Source organism: Somniosus microcephalus, chromosome 6 (assembly GCF_052327205.1).
Source record: "Somniosus microcephalus isolate GS21.2 chromosome 6, FLI_Smic_1.0, whole genome shotgun sequence".
In the NCBI taxonomy this organism is placed as follows: Eukaryota; Metazoa; Chordata; class Chondrichthyes; order Squaliformes; family Somniosidae; genus Somniosus; species Somniosus microcephalus.
The window spans coordinates 131,760,958-131,774,877 of NC_140992.1; positions in this window are offsets into that span (position 1 = coordinate 131,760,958).

Sequence of the window (13,920 nt, forward strand, 5' to 3'; positions counted from 1 at the left end):
CGTATGGCACAATCCTACACTCCCAGTATAATCCATCCCATCCTACACTCCCAGTATAATCCATCCCATCGCACACTCCCAGTATAATCCATCCCATCCTACACTCCCAGTATAATCCATCCCATCCCACACTGCCAGTATAATCCATCCCATCGCACACTCCCAGTATAATCCATCCCATCCCACACTCCCAGTATAATCCATCCCACCCCACACTCCCAGTATAATCCATCCCATCCTACACTCCCAGTATAATCCATCCCACCCCACACTCCCAGTATAATCCATCCCATCCCACACTCCCAGTATAATCCATCCATCCTACACTCCCAGTATTAATCCATTCCATCCTACACTCCTGGTATTAATCCATCCCATCCTACACTCCCGGTATTAATCCATCCCATCCTGCACTCCCGGTATTAATCTATCCCATCCTACACTCCCGGTATTAATCCATCCCATCCTGCACTCCCGGTATTAATCTATCCCATCCTACACTCCCGGTATGAATCCATCTCTAGTTCTGTAACATAAGTCCTTGAATCCCCCCCATGTTACACAAGCACCTCATTGTATCACAGAGAGTAACTCACCAATTTAGCTGTTACTGTGTATATTACACTCTAATCTCACTATTACTCTATGTCACACACACCAATCACACTGCTTCTCTCTATGTAACACATTTCAAGCCAAATGTTATTTTCTATGTACCTCACTATTAATCTCTATGTAGCAGATTGTAACAATACTGTTACTCTCGGTTTAATATATTCTAACCTCACTGTTACTCTCTGTATAACACACACCAGCCTCACTGTTACTATGTAAATTGCCGGGAGAGAGACTATAAGAATGCAGCATTGTTACCAGGACTTACTTGCAGTTTGATATATCAGCTCTGTCTGTACCACGAGAGTCCCTGAATCCTCTCCCCTATATACACAGCTCTGTCCGGGCTGTGCTTCCTTTCTCTGGGCTGTCTACCACATAATGGTTATCCTGTATATTATTATGACTTGTGTACAATATTGCTATTGATTGGTGTATTTGTCTGTAATTTTTACACATTTGTGAACATTAAATGACATTTTCACAAAGTATGAAGTGCCCATCTTTTTTAGGTGTCATGGGGGAAAAATTCAGTATCGCCCCGTTTGGGGCGCCATTATCGGCCGTGCGCAATGTTTAGCGCCTGGCGCTAATTATCGCCTCCGACAGCAAACTTGGCTTTTATCGCCCCTGGGGGTGATTGGAGCGCTAAATCAGGCGCTTCACACCTGTCTTACGGTGCAAAGGCCGAGGAGCGAGGCGCTACCTCAGAGTGCTGGCGAAGCAAGGAAGGGCAAATCAAAATAAACCTGCAAAGTGCTGCTCAGTACTCAAAACTCCTTCACACAGCGTTGAATCTCTCCAGAAGTCTCTCTCTCTCTCTCTCTCTCTCAGAATGCGTGGTGCAAAAATGTCACCGACAAAAAAAGGCAGGACGCAGTCACCTTTAAATAGCGCTCCCCTAGTCCCTTTTGTAGTGTATGTACCTTTAAGACAGAACTACTTTTACAGCTCCTGTATACTGTAGTACCGGCAGTGACCACACCTGTATATAAGCCTTGCGCATGCCTCTGTACCCCCAGTCTTGAGACTACCCTCCTCCAGTAAATACCTGTTGATTGTTAAGTTACAGCATCCGTGTGGTTATTGAAAAACATCATACTCTCAGAATCACGGATCTAACAGTGGCGACGAGTGTCGATTCGAATCTACCTGCAACTCTGCATTTCCCTTCGAGGATTCGCTCCGGGAGGGCGGTGGAAGAAAGTCGAGGCCAGAAACACGGGCGTCGACCATGAGCAACCGCCCAGTCGTCCGGCAGAGAGTGAACATCGCAGGGGAGGCTGTGGAGAGCCGGGCTTGGTTCCCCAGCCACGACGATCAGCAAGAGACTGACGACAGGTACAGCGCAGGCCCTTCCCGGACAGCGGCGGCTGGAGCCGACCGACGGCGGAGACAAAGCCGAGCAGCGTCGACGGGGTAAGACAGAAGGTGAAGCGCACAGGGCGCAGCCGGGGTTGAAAACCGAGCGGCGTCGAGAGGAAAAAAAAAAAAAAAAACGGAGAGAGGGTAAAGCAACAGCCGGGTTCAGGACCGAGCGGCGGAAACGAAAAAAAAAATGCGCAGCGCACGGCCAGGGCTCAAGGGCTGAACAGTGTCCGCGGGGAGAAGAAGGGAGAGCACGGGAGACGCCATTGAGCCGCAGAGAAGAAGGAAGAGCGCGGGAGACGCCATTTTTAGAAGCCGCAGTGGAGAAGAAGGGCGAGCGCGGGAAGGAAGGAAAGCGCGGGAGACGCCATTTTGTGCCAGCGGAGAAGAAGGGGAAGCACGGGAGACGCCATTTTTGACAGTTAAATCACACTCAGGGATGCCGAAGAGTGGCAGTATCTCTACGTTCAACAATGAAGTCGAAGATTGGGCGACATATGTGGAATGTATTGAGGTGTACTGCAGGGCGAATGAAGTGCCAGATGCTAGGAAAGCACTGGTTTTGTTAAATTCTATGGGTGCAAAAACTTATGGGTTACTGCGAAACCTAATAACCCCAGAGAAGCTGGTGAACAAGAATTTCGAAAGCATAGTAGAAATCCTACAGGACCACTTAAACCCCACACCGCTGCTGATAGCAGAACGATTTAAGTTCCATAAAAGGAACCAACACAAAGACGAAAGCAATGCTGAGTACCTAACGGAACTGCGCAAGCTATCGAAACACTGCCAGTTTGGAGCGGGACTAGCAGATACGTTAAGGGACAAGTTTGTGTGTGGGCTGCAAAGTGAAGGAACCCAGAAATGGCGTCTATCAGAAAAGGATCGTACGCTGGACAAGGCTTTCAGTATGGCAGTATCACACGAAGCTGCCGCAAGGGGCGCTGCAGAGATACAACGGAGACCGCAAGAATATGGCACCAATGAAATGTCCTATGGAACAGGGAAGTGCTATCGCTGCGGCAGAACAACACATGACCAGAAGGATTGTTGGTTCAAGGACCAAGTGTGCAGACAGTGTGGAAAAGCAGGACACATAGCAAGAGTCTGCAGGTCTGGGAAGAAAGCCAACAGTAAGAAATCTCCACAGGAGAAGTACAAAAAGGTACACCAGGTGATGGACAGTAGTTCAGACGAACAGAAAAGTGACACAGACTCCGGAAGCAAGGAGCTGGGTTGTCTGAAACTACATAAGGTAACCAAAATGGAGGATCACCAGACTATCTGGGTTACACTCAAGATAGACGGAGTCCAAGTGAAAATGGAATTGGACACAGGATCAGCCCTAACAGTCATAAACCAAAGGGACTATAAGCGGCTATTTTCACATATACCCTTGAAAGCTACAGAGATTGTCTTGAAGACGTACACGACGCAAAAAGTCTACCCCAAAGGAAAAATAAGGGTGAAAGTGATATATAAAGGCCAGGAAATACCTAAAATGGATGTGATAAAAATGATAACTTCCGGGAAGTTATGTCATCACTTCCTGTGAACTATGAACTATGAACTGTGTACATACCTCACTTCCTGTCATATGTCACTTCCTGTTGGACTGGTATAAATACTGGTCTGTTCAGTATTGTAAGAGGCTTCTACCAGAGGCATGGTAAAGACCTCTCTTGTGTATATAGTGTGTTTATAAGTTACTTAAAGCTTACTTTAAAGTTACTTGATGGTAAGTCTCCTTTTTCTTACATCAATTTAAGTAACTTAATATTTACACTGACAAATACTAGACCTTCAGACAAACTCGGAAGTTAAGGATCCAGGGAACCACCCATCATGGAGAAAATCCTTAGACCTATTCGTCTGGACTTGGACCCGAATACACCAGCAACTGGCAGGGTATGGAAGCATTGGTATCGTACTTTTGAGAATTTTCTGGATGAATGTAAAGCGGATGCTCCTGCTAAATTGAAGATACTTGTCAATTATGTGACCCCAAAAGTGTTCGAATATGTTGATGACTGGGATAATTACGAAGAGGTGATTCGGGCACTTAAGAAACTGTATGCGAAGACCCCAAATGAGGTCTATGCTAGACATCTACTGGCCACAGCCCGACAAGGGCCAGGGGAATCAATTGACGAATTCCTGCAAGAACTTCGCAGGCTCAGCGTAGATTGTAACTTTCAGGCAGCCTCAGCTGAGCTGTACCGCCAAGAAATGATTCGTGATGCTTTCATCTGCGGGATTGCCTCTCCATTTATACGCCAGCGTCTACTAGAAAGTAAAACACTTGAGCTACAAAAAGCTTTTGACCTAGCTTGTTCACTGGATTTGGCAAAGAGAAATGCAGACCTCTATCAGCTGCCCAGATCTCGATCTGCTGCTGTAGCTGCAACCAGACAATTCAAGCGGTCTCAGGTGAACCCTATCATGGGGGAATCTAATTCTGATAATTCTGATGAAGAAGAGGAGGACAACCCCACTTTAGCAGCCTCTTGGCAATCTAGGAAGGAATGCTTCTTTTGTGGAGATGCTTTTCACCCTAGGAAAACCTGCCCTGCTCGCAATGCAATCTGCAGTTATTGCGGGAAAAAAGGACACTTTGCTAAAGTTTGCCTATCAAGGGCCTCTACGAGGGCCAATCCAGCTAAGGCCTACCGAACTGCCCCAATTAGGGCCTATCAAGATGCTCCAGCTAGGACCTATCAAGCTTCCTCTCGAGCTCTCTCCCGAAGAAGCACACCGAGAGTTTTAGCCACTCTCTGTGCAACGACACCAATTACAGCTGCTTGCCCACAGAACCTGTCTCATGCAGCCACAAAAATTTCAATTAAAAGGCATACCTTAGATGCCTTAATTGACTCAGGAAGTACTGATAGTTTCATTAAGGAACAGATTGTTGCGAAATTGAAACTACATGTCTTCCCATCGGACCAGGCAATTGCGATGGCCCAGTCATCACTTAATACCAGAATCTCCGGCTTTTGTGTTGTTGATATGACACTTCATGGTCGTATGTATCCCTCCACCCGACTTTCGGTGCTCAAGGACTTATGTAGTGATCTCCTCTTAGGGCTGGACTTCCAAAAACAGCATAAGAAACTCACCATTGAGTTTGGTGGATCCAAACCCGGACTTACTATTTCTAATATACCGTCTAAATTACCATTTTGTGCATTATCAGCAGCTTCACTTGATGAACCCTCATTATTTGCCAGTATTCCGCCTCAATGCCAACCGATAATAACGAAATCGCGGTGCTTTAATCAGGAAGACCAATCTTTTATTGCGGCTGAAATCTCTCGACTTCTAGCAGAGGATATCATTGAACCATGTTCGTCGCCCTGGCGGGCTCAAGTCGTCATTGTCAAGAACCCTCTAAAACCTCACAAACAGCGACTATGCATCGATTATTCGCAAACCATCAATCAATATACCGACTTGGACGCCTACCCATTGCCACGCATTGATGATATGGTTAATAAACTGGCCGAATACAAAGTGTTCTCAACTTACGATTTAAAAAGTGCCTATCATCAGTTACCCTTGAAGGTCTCAGATAAGCAGTACACAGCCTTTGAGGCTAATGGACGGCTGTACCAATTTCATCGCCTCCCATTCGGGGTTACTAATGGAGTGGCTGTCTTTCAACGGGCAATGGATGGCCTGGTTAAGCAGGAAAACCTAAGGGACACTTTTCCCTATCTTGATAACATTACCATTGCAGGTCACGATCAACAGGAACACGACTCCAACCTCCAAAAATTTCGGGATGCCCTCCATCGCCGTAATTTGACCCTGAATGAATCCAAATCTGTTGAGTCGCAACCGACCATCAACATCCTTGGCTACTGCGTAGGCAATGGTATCATTAAGCCAGACCCAGAAAGACTTCGCCCGCTCCAAGAGCTCCCGTCACCTAAGAATCCGGCTTCTTTACGTCGGGCTCTCGGTCTGTTTGCATACTACGCTAAATGGATTCCTCATTTTTCGGACAAAATCCAACCCTTGCTGCATGCTAGATCATTTCCACTGGGAACAGCGGCTGTTGCAGCCTTTAACCTTCTCAAAAAACAGTTGGAGAAAGCGGCTCTTCACTCCATTGATGAGAATCTCCCTTTCGTGGTTGAATGTGATGCCTCGGAGGTGGCGATCTCGGCTACTCTGAATCAGGAAGGTCGTCCTGTAGCATTTATGTCCAGGACCTTACAAGGTGCCGAGCTACATTATCCTCCGGTTGAGAAAGAAGCCACAGCCATCATAGAGGCAGTACGGAAGTGGAACCATTTTCTAGCTCGCCAGCACTTTACGTTGATCACGGACCAACAATCAGTCGCCTTCATGCTCGATAATCGAAAACGAACCAAAATTAAGAATAATAAAATGCAACTTTGGAGGATGGAACTGGCCTCTTTTGGTTATACCATTCTCTATCGGCCTGGCAAGGAGAATGTGGCCCCGGACACCCTCACACGGGCATTCTGCTCCACTATGTCATCCTCCACTCTCATGGATGTCTACAATGGTTTGTGTCATCCTGGCGTTACGCGCATGCTACATTTCGTACGATCACGGAATCTCCCTTTTTCCACTGGAGATGTAAAGAAAATATGCTCAGAATGCCGGCTTTGTGCGGAATTAAAACCTCAGTTCTTCCGCCCCTCAGATGGTATACTCATACATGCAACCCAACCGATGCAACGACTTAGCATCGATTTTAAGGGCCCAGTGCCCTCTTCAACTCGGAACACATATTTGCTCACCATGATCGACGAATATTCACGTTTTCCGTTTGCCTTCCGCTGCTCCAATATGCTGGCGTCCACAGTAATCTGCTGCCTTGAGCGGGTATTTTCTCTCTGTGGCATGCCGGCTTATATTCACTCAGATCGGGGTCCATCCTTTATGTCAAGGGAACTCAAGGACTACCTCTCAGAACGGGGAATTGCTACAAGCAAAACAACACCATACCATCCCATCGGAAATGGGCAGGTAGAGAGGTATAACGGTATCATCTGGAATTCCGTACGTCTCGCTTTAAGATCTCGGGGCCTACCAGACCAGCAATGGGAAACAGTGCTTCCGGATGCATTGCACTCTATACGGTCCCTGCTTTCTACAGCCACAAATACTACACCTCATGAGCGGTTCTTTGGATCCCAGCGTCGCTCATCTCATGGGACATCACTCCCGTCATGGCTAACTACTCCTGGACCTGTATTACTCCGAAGATACGTTCGGACATCTAAAAATGACCCTCTTGTAGACGAGGTCGAACTAACCGATGCCAACCCCACCTATGCAAACATACGATATTCCAACGGCCGAGAATCTACCGTATCATTACGGGATCTGGCTCCCTGCCCACCAGGACCTAGTGGGACATCGGGTGATGGCATTTCACCAGGAAACTCTTGGGACCTATCGGGTACCCCTCTCCAGGATCCTGATCGGACACCAACTAGCTTGGTGCAGGTAGAACCCCGTGCTCAAGGTTGCGACCCTCCCAGTACCGCGCATGAAAGTACTGATCCGCCACAGACCAGCTCTGCACCTCCCTCTGAACAGAGGCAGTCCGACTTTGAACCTATTGGGGCTCGTACTCGAAGCCATGATCTCCCCGACCCTTCACAGGGCAATCCAGGCCACACAGACTCTGACCAATGGCCAACCGCATGTAAGCGGACCAGCGACCCTCTACGACGGGAATCCAAACGGGTGCGACTCTTCCTTGTTCGGCGACTGCGGACCAAAAGGTAGACCACAGCCTCCTAATCCTGCAGGAGGGAAGAATGTGATAAAAATGATAACTTCCGGGAAGTTATGTCATCACTTCCTGTGAACTATGAACTATGAACTGTGTACATACCTCACTTCCTGTCATATGTCACTTCCTGTTGGACTGGTATAAATACTGGTCTGTTCAGTATTGTAAGAGGCTTCTACCAGAGGCATGGTAAAGACCTCTCTTGTGTATATAGTGTGTTTATAAGTTACTTAAAGCTTACTTTAAAGTTACTTGATGGTAAGTCTCCTTTTTCTTACATCAATGGATATATATGTATTGGCAGATGGAGGACCACCACTGCTAGGACGTGAATGGATCCGGAAGATACAATTAGATTGGCATTCCATACAGGCACTGAAGGTTGAGGCCAAAAAGGATGACGACGTCACACCTGGATGACTGTCAAAAATGCTAACTGACGCAAAAGAAGTGTTCCAGGAGGGACTCGGAACACTAAAAGGCATAACAGCAACGATTAAAATAGAGGAAAATGCAAGCCCAAAGTTTCTTACGGCCAGACCAGTGCCTTATGCGATCAGACCAGCTGTCGAAGCAGAGCTGGAAGGGTTGGAACGTTCAGGAGTACTGTCCAAAGTAGACTGGAGCGAGTGGGCTACACCCATCGTTCCTGTAATGAAGAGGTCGTTGAGTAATACGCCTGGGGAACCAAAGAAGGTCCGCATCTGTGGGGATTTTAAGGTGACAGTGAACCCAGTCCTTCACACGGTACAATATCCGCTTCCACGAATTGAGGATATTTTCGCCTCGCTATCTGGAGGTAAACGCTTCACCAAAATTGATCTAGCCCAGGCGTACTTGCAAATGGAGGTAGAAGAAGCTTCGAAACAATACCTTACGATTAACACTCATAAAGGTCTCTATCAATACAACCGGCTGGTGTTCGGGGTAGCATCGGCTCCGGCTATTTGGCAAAGGGCAATGGATCAAGTCCTGCAAGGGATTCCAGGGACCCACTGTTATTTGGACGACATCCTGGTCACGGGCGAAAATGACAGTGATCACCTCACCAACTTGGAGAAGGTGCTCACCAGATTAAAGGAGTATGGGCTACGAGCTAATCGCCACAAGTGCGAGTTTTTCCAGAAACAGATCTCATATTGTGGCCACGTCATCAATGAAGAGGGGTTACATAAGTCCCCTGAAAAGATTGAGGCAGTAGTCAAGGCTCCAGCACCGGAAAATGTGTCACAACTGAGGTCGTTCCTCGGGCTGGTAAACTACTACCACAAGTTCTTACCAAATTTGTCGACGGTATTACACCCACTGAACACCCTACTGCAAACAGGGGTACCATGGAAGTGGAATGACGAACGTAGACGAGCTTTCCAGAAGTGTAAAGAATTGATCACATCAAAAGAGGTGTTGGCCCATTTCAACCCAGCACTACCAATTCGATTGGCATGTGATGCATCACTCTATGGTATTGGAGCGGTGCTGTCACACAAATTCCCAGACGGGTTGGAGAGGCCAGTAGCCTTTGCGGCTCGGTCACTAACCTCAGCCGAGCGCAACTACGCCCAGATTGACAGGGAGGCCCTCAGCCTAGTATGGGGAGTAAAAAAATTCAACCACTATCTGCATGGGCAGAAGTTCACCTTGCTGACTGACCACCAACCACTTGTCTCCATCTTTAATCCTAAGAAGGGCGTTCCAGTGATGACTGCACAACGGTTACAAAGATGGTCCCTGTTTCTAGGGGCGAATCAATATGAAATAGAATATAAAGGCATGAAACAGCATGGAAACTGTTGTGTATGTAACCTGTTCCACCTTAAGAGAGCTTAAGCCTGTTCCACCATAAGAGATGTACTACTTTCTCAGGCTGCTGTAGACGTAATACCGGGGGTGAACACACCGGTATATAAGCACTGTGCAGTAATCTTGTATTCAGTATAGTCCCTACCTCCAACCAGTAAAGACCTGTTTGAGTTATACGTTTAAGTCTTTGTGTTAATTGTTCAATACAATACACATACTTAACACTGGCGACGAGTCAGGTTCTTACCCTGCGGCAGTTATTCCACGGCGGTTGAAGAGAGGTTTCAAACCACACCACCCCACTGGAAGCGACAGGCATTAGGACCCTGAAGCCTCCATCAGCTTGTGAACCGGAGTAGAAGACAGGGCTGGGGGAAGACAGAGGTACAGGGCGATAGCGATCGGCAGATAAGGGCCGGGCCGCTTTGAAGTGAGGGGCGCAGCCGGGCCATCGATCGCAACCACCGATAAGGGCCGCACTCGGGCTGAAAGGGCAGCGGCTGCAGAAATTGAAGGCGCGAGAGCCGCGGTGCACAGCACGGGCCATCGATCGCGATCGGGAGATAAGGGCTTTGGAGTGCGAGGCGCAGCCGGGCCATCGATCGCAAGCACTGATAAGGGCCGGGCCGCTTTCAAGTGCGAGGCGCAGCCGGGCCATCGATCGCATCCGCTGATAAGGGCCGCACTCAGGCGATCGCGGCGAAGATAAGGGCCGCACTCGGGGGCTGAAGGGAGACGGCGTCGGGGGACGGGTGAAGACCACCAAGCGCGGGAAAACCGCCATTTTGTGGGCGGAGGACGACGGCAAGAGCGGGAAGCCGCCATCTTTGATAACAAGTAAAGAAAATAAAATCTGAGAAATTGCAAATCTACAATGCCTAAACACGGGTATATTAGCACCTTTGATAGTGACCTCGAAGATTGGGCCATATATGTTGAAAGAGTAAAAAATTATTGTAAGGCCAATAAAATTCGTGACCAAGATAAAGCTCTAACATTATTAAATTTAATGGGTGCGAAGACATACGGGCAATTGAAACACCTGTTATCACCAGATGAACCGGCGGATAAGACGTTCGATGAGATTGTTACTGTCCTGAAAGATCATCTAAACCCCACGCCGCTGATGCTAGCGGAACGATTTAAATTTTATGACAGAAGGCAGCTACAGCATGAAAGCAATGCTGAATATTTGCTGGAATTGCGTAAATTAGCGAAATATTGTCAGTTTGGAACGGGACTGACAGATGCACTACGAGACAAATTTGTGTGTGGTTTATTTAAACAAGATACACAAAAGCGACTGCTCGAGGAGAATGAGCTGACGCTTGAGAAGGCGGTCACTATGGCAGCAGCACACGAAGCCGCAGCGAGAGGCACGGCAGTAATGCAGCTACGGTCACCGGAGCTCAGTGCACACAAATTGGGTGTGAGTTCTGGCAAATGTTATCGTTGTGGAAAGACAACGCATGATCAGAACCGGTGTTGGTTTAAAAACCAAGAATGTAGAACTTGTGGTAGGCTTGGACATATAGCTAGAGTATGCAGGTCAGCGAAGAAGACCAGCAACAAGAAGTCACCGCAAGGGAAATACGCAAAGGTACACAAGGTGGCCGAACAGGAGTCCGATTCAGACGCAAGCAGTATTGAACTGGCAAGCTTAAGGGTACTCAACGTTGGTAAGGGTGCAGACCTCCAGACAATTTGGGTTACTCTTCAGATAGAAGGAGTCCAAGTAAAAATGGAATTGGACACTGGATCGGCATTGTCGGTCATGAATAAGAAAGATTACAGAAGGTTATTCCAACATATTCCCCTACAGGATACGGAGATTATATTGACAACCTACACGGGGCAGAGAGTGTACCCCATCGGGACAATAAAGGTTGCAGTGGCCAACAAGGGCGAAGGAAGTCAAATAATGGACTTATATGTGCTCCCGGAGGGAGGTCCACCACTACTAGGCCGGGAGTGGTTTAGAAACATAAATATGGACTGGCATTCGCTAAAAGCCATAAAGAGTGAGAACTCGGTGCAGATAATCAGCCCAGACTCTAGAACTGATGATGGTAAGACCAACCCATGTGCAAAAGACAAAGTTTCAGCACAGAATTCCACTGAGCAACAACAACATAGTTTAACAGAGAATTCTGAGTCTGTCAAGTCTACTGATATGCACATTCTTGAGGGACACTGGGCTCGAACTCAACTCCATTTCAAACTACAACAGCAATTAGAACAAATGATTCGCCGTTTTGAGCAAGAGATGAATGAAATAAAAAAGTTCTTTGTTACAGAGTGGGAGAATCTGGAAAGGCAACAGAAGCAACTGATGGAGAAAATGGAGTAGGAGCACACCAACCATCTGCGCGAGGAGGCCGAACGAATCAAAGCTGATTCAGGTTCTGAAGGTGCGTGCCATAATCTGGTGTCAGAAGAGTTAACGGTCAGCCAACTCCTTCATATGCTGAGGGACAAGACTCTGAAATGGGAAAAACTTGAACACGAGCTGCGATCTTCAAAGGAAAAGGGTTCGGAGCTCTCAAAAGTCATTGAGATGGCTGATGTGACGACACAGACTGAAACGACTGCAACAGAGCAGCCATTGGATGCCAAAAGTACGCTGACTCACGTCAATGTAGAACAACAGACCGCTGAAACAGCTGCTCCGGTAGAGGGATTGCATAGTCCGATCAATCAATCTCCAAAGGAAGTTGAAGTATTAAAATCACAAATGAGGTCACTAGTAAACGACTTGCTGAAAGCCCAGAAAAAGCTGGATGCAGAGGTACACATGAAGAAGTCTCTTCAGGAAAGATGTCTGGATTTGGAACAAGAGCTGGCTAACGTCCAGCTGGGTATGGAGGAAATAGACGACCCTCTCACTGGTCTAGCTCAGGACGACACCGAATATTACCATGACCTGGTGGACGACACCGAATATTACGATGTCCTGTCCTGCCCAGCTTGTAACTTCAACTCCCAAAGTGCAGAAATCATGGAGGAGCACCAAAAGTCTACGGAACATCGGGAGAAGCTGGCTCTACGACGGAAACAGGAGGAAGAGAAGGAGGAACTGCGCATGCAGCTGGCAGCTGTGGCAGCTGACAATGGAGCCCAGAGAGTCTCCAAGAAGCAGAAAAGGAAAAGTAAAAACAGAAGATGACCCATCTGAACCATTATCACCTCTACCAGATCACACACGTGGTCCCTCCGAACGGAGCCAAATCAGTTCGGAAGTTCAAGCTGTTAAATCCATGAAAGGACTATTGAATGAGTAACGTGAACCGACTACACCACAGAGATTGAATCTGTGAACTGTTTTCCGCAGAGACTGAATCTGTGATATGTTACGTTAAACATGAAGTTATATATGTATATATGTTATTACGTTATGTTAAATGGGGGGATGACTATAAAGCTAAGAAGGGAGGAGTGTTGTGTATGTAACCTGTTCCACCTTAAGAGAGCTTAAGCCTGTTCCACCATAAGAGATGTACTACTTTCTCAGGCTGCTGTAGACGTAATACCGGGGGTGAACACACCGGTATATAAGCACTGTGCAGTAATCTTGTATTCAGTATAGTCCCTACCTCCAACCAGTAAAGACCTGTTTGAGTTATACGTTTAAGTCTTTGTGTTAATTGTTCAATACAATACACATACTTAACAGAAACGCTGATGGGCTATCGCGCCTACCACTGCCTACTGTGGAGGAAGCACCAGCAGTGGACCCTATCGAGATATTTTATTCGTCAATAATTGAACGATTGCCAGTAACGAACGCGGATATAGAGAAGGAGACCCGCAATGATCCGACGCTGTCTCGGGTATACGATTTGCCGGTGAGGGGATGGCCAACACATGGCAACTCACTGTTGCCAGCATTCTCATCCAGAAGAGAACAGCTGTCAGTATGCCAGGGGACAGTGATGTGTGGATCCAGAGTGGCGATTCCACCCAAGTTAAGGGAGAGAGTGCTAAATGAGCTACATGAAGGTCATCTGGGGGGAGTGAAAATGAAAAGCCTTGTTAGGGCTTATGTGTGGTGGCCGGGAATCGATCAACAAATCGAAGACCTAACCAAGAGCTGCTCAGGATGCCAGAAGGTCCAAAATGCACCACCACATGCCCCTCTACACCCATGGGAGTGGCCCTCCTCTCCATGGCAACGGGTGCATATTGATTTCGCTGGTCCATTCATGGACTCAATGTTCTTAATAGCAGCGGATGCTCATTCGAAGTGGCCTGAGGTGATAAAAATGTCCTCAGCCACTACAGAAAAAACGATTGCAGTCCTACGGACCATATTTGCCAGAAACGGCTTGCCAGAGCAGATTTGCTCTGATAATAGACCA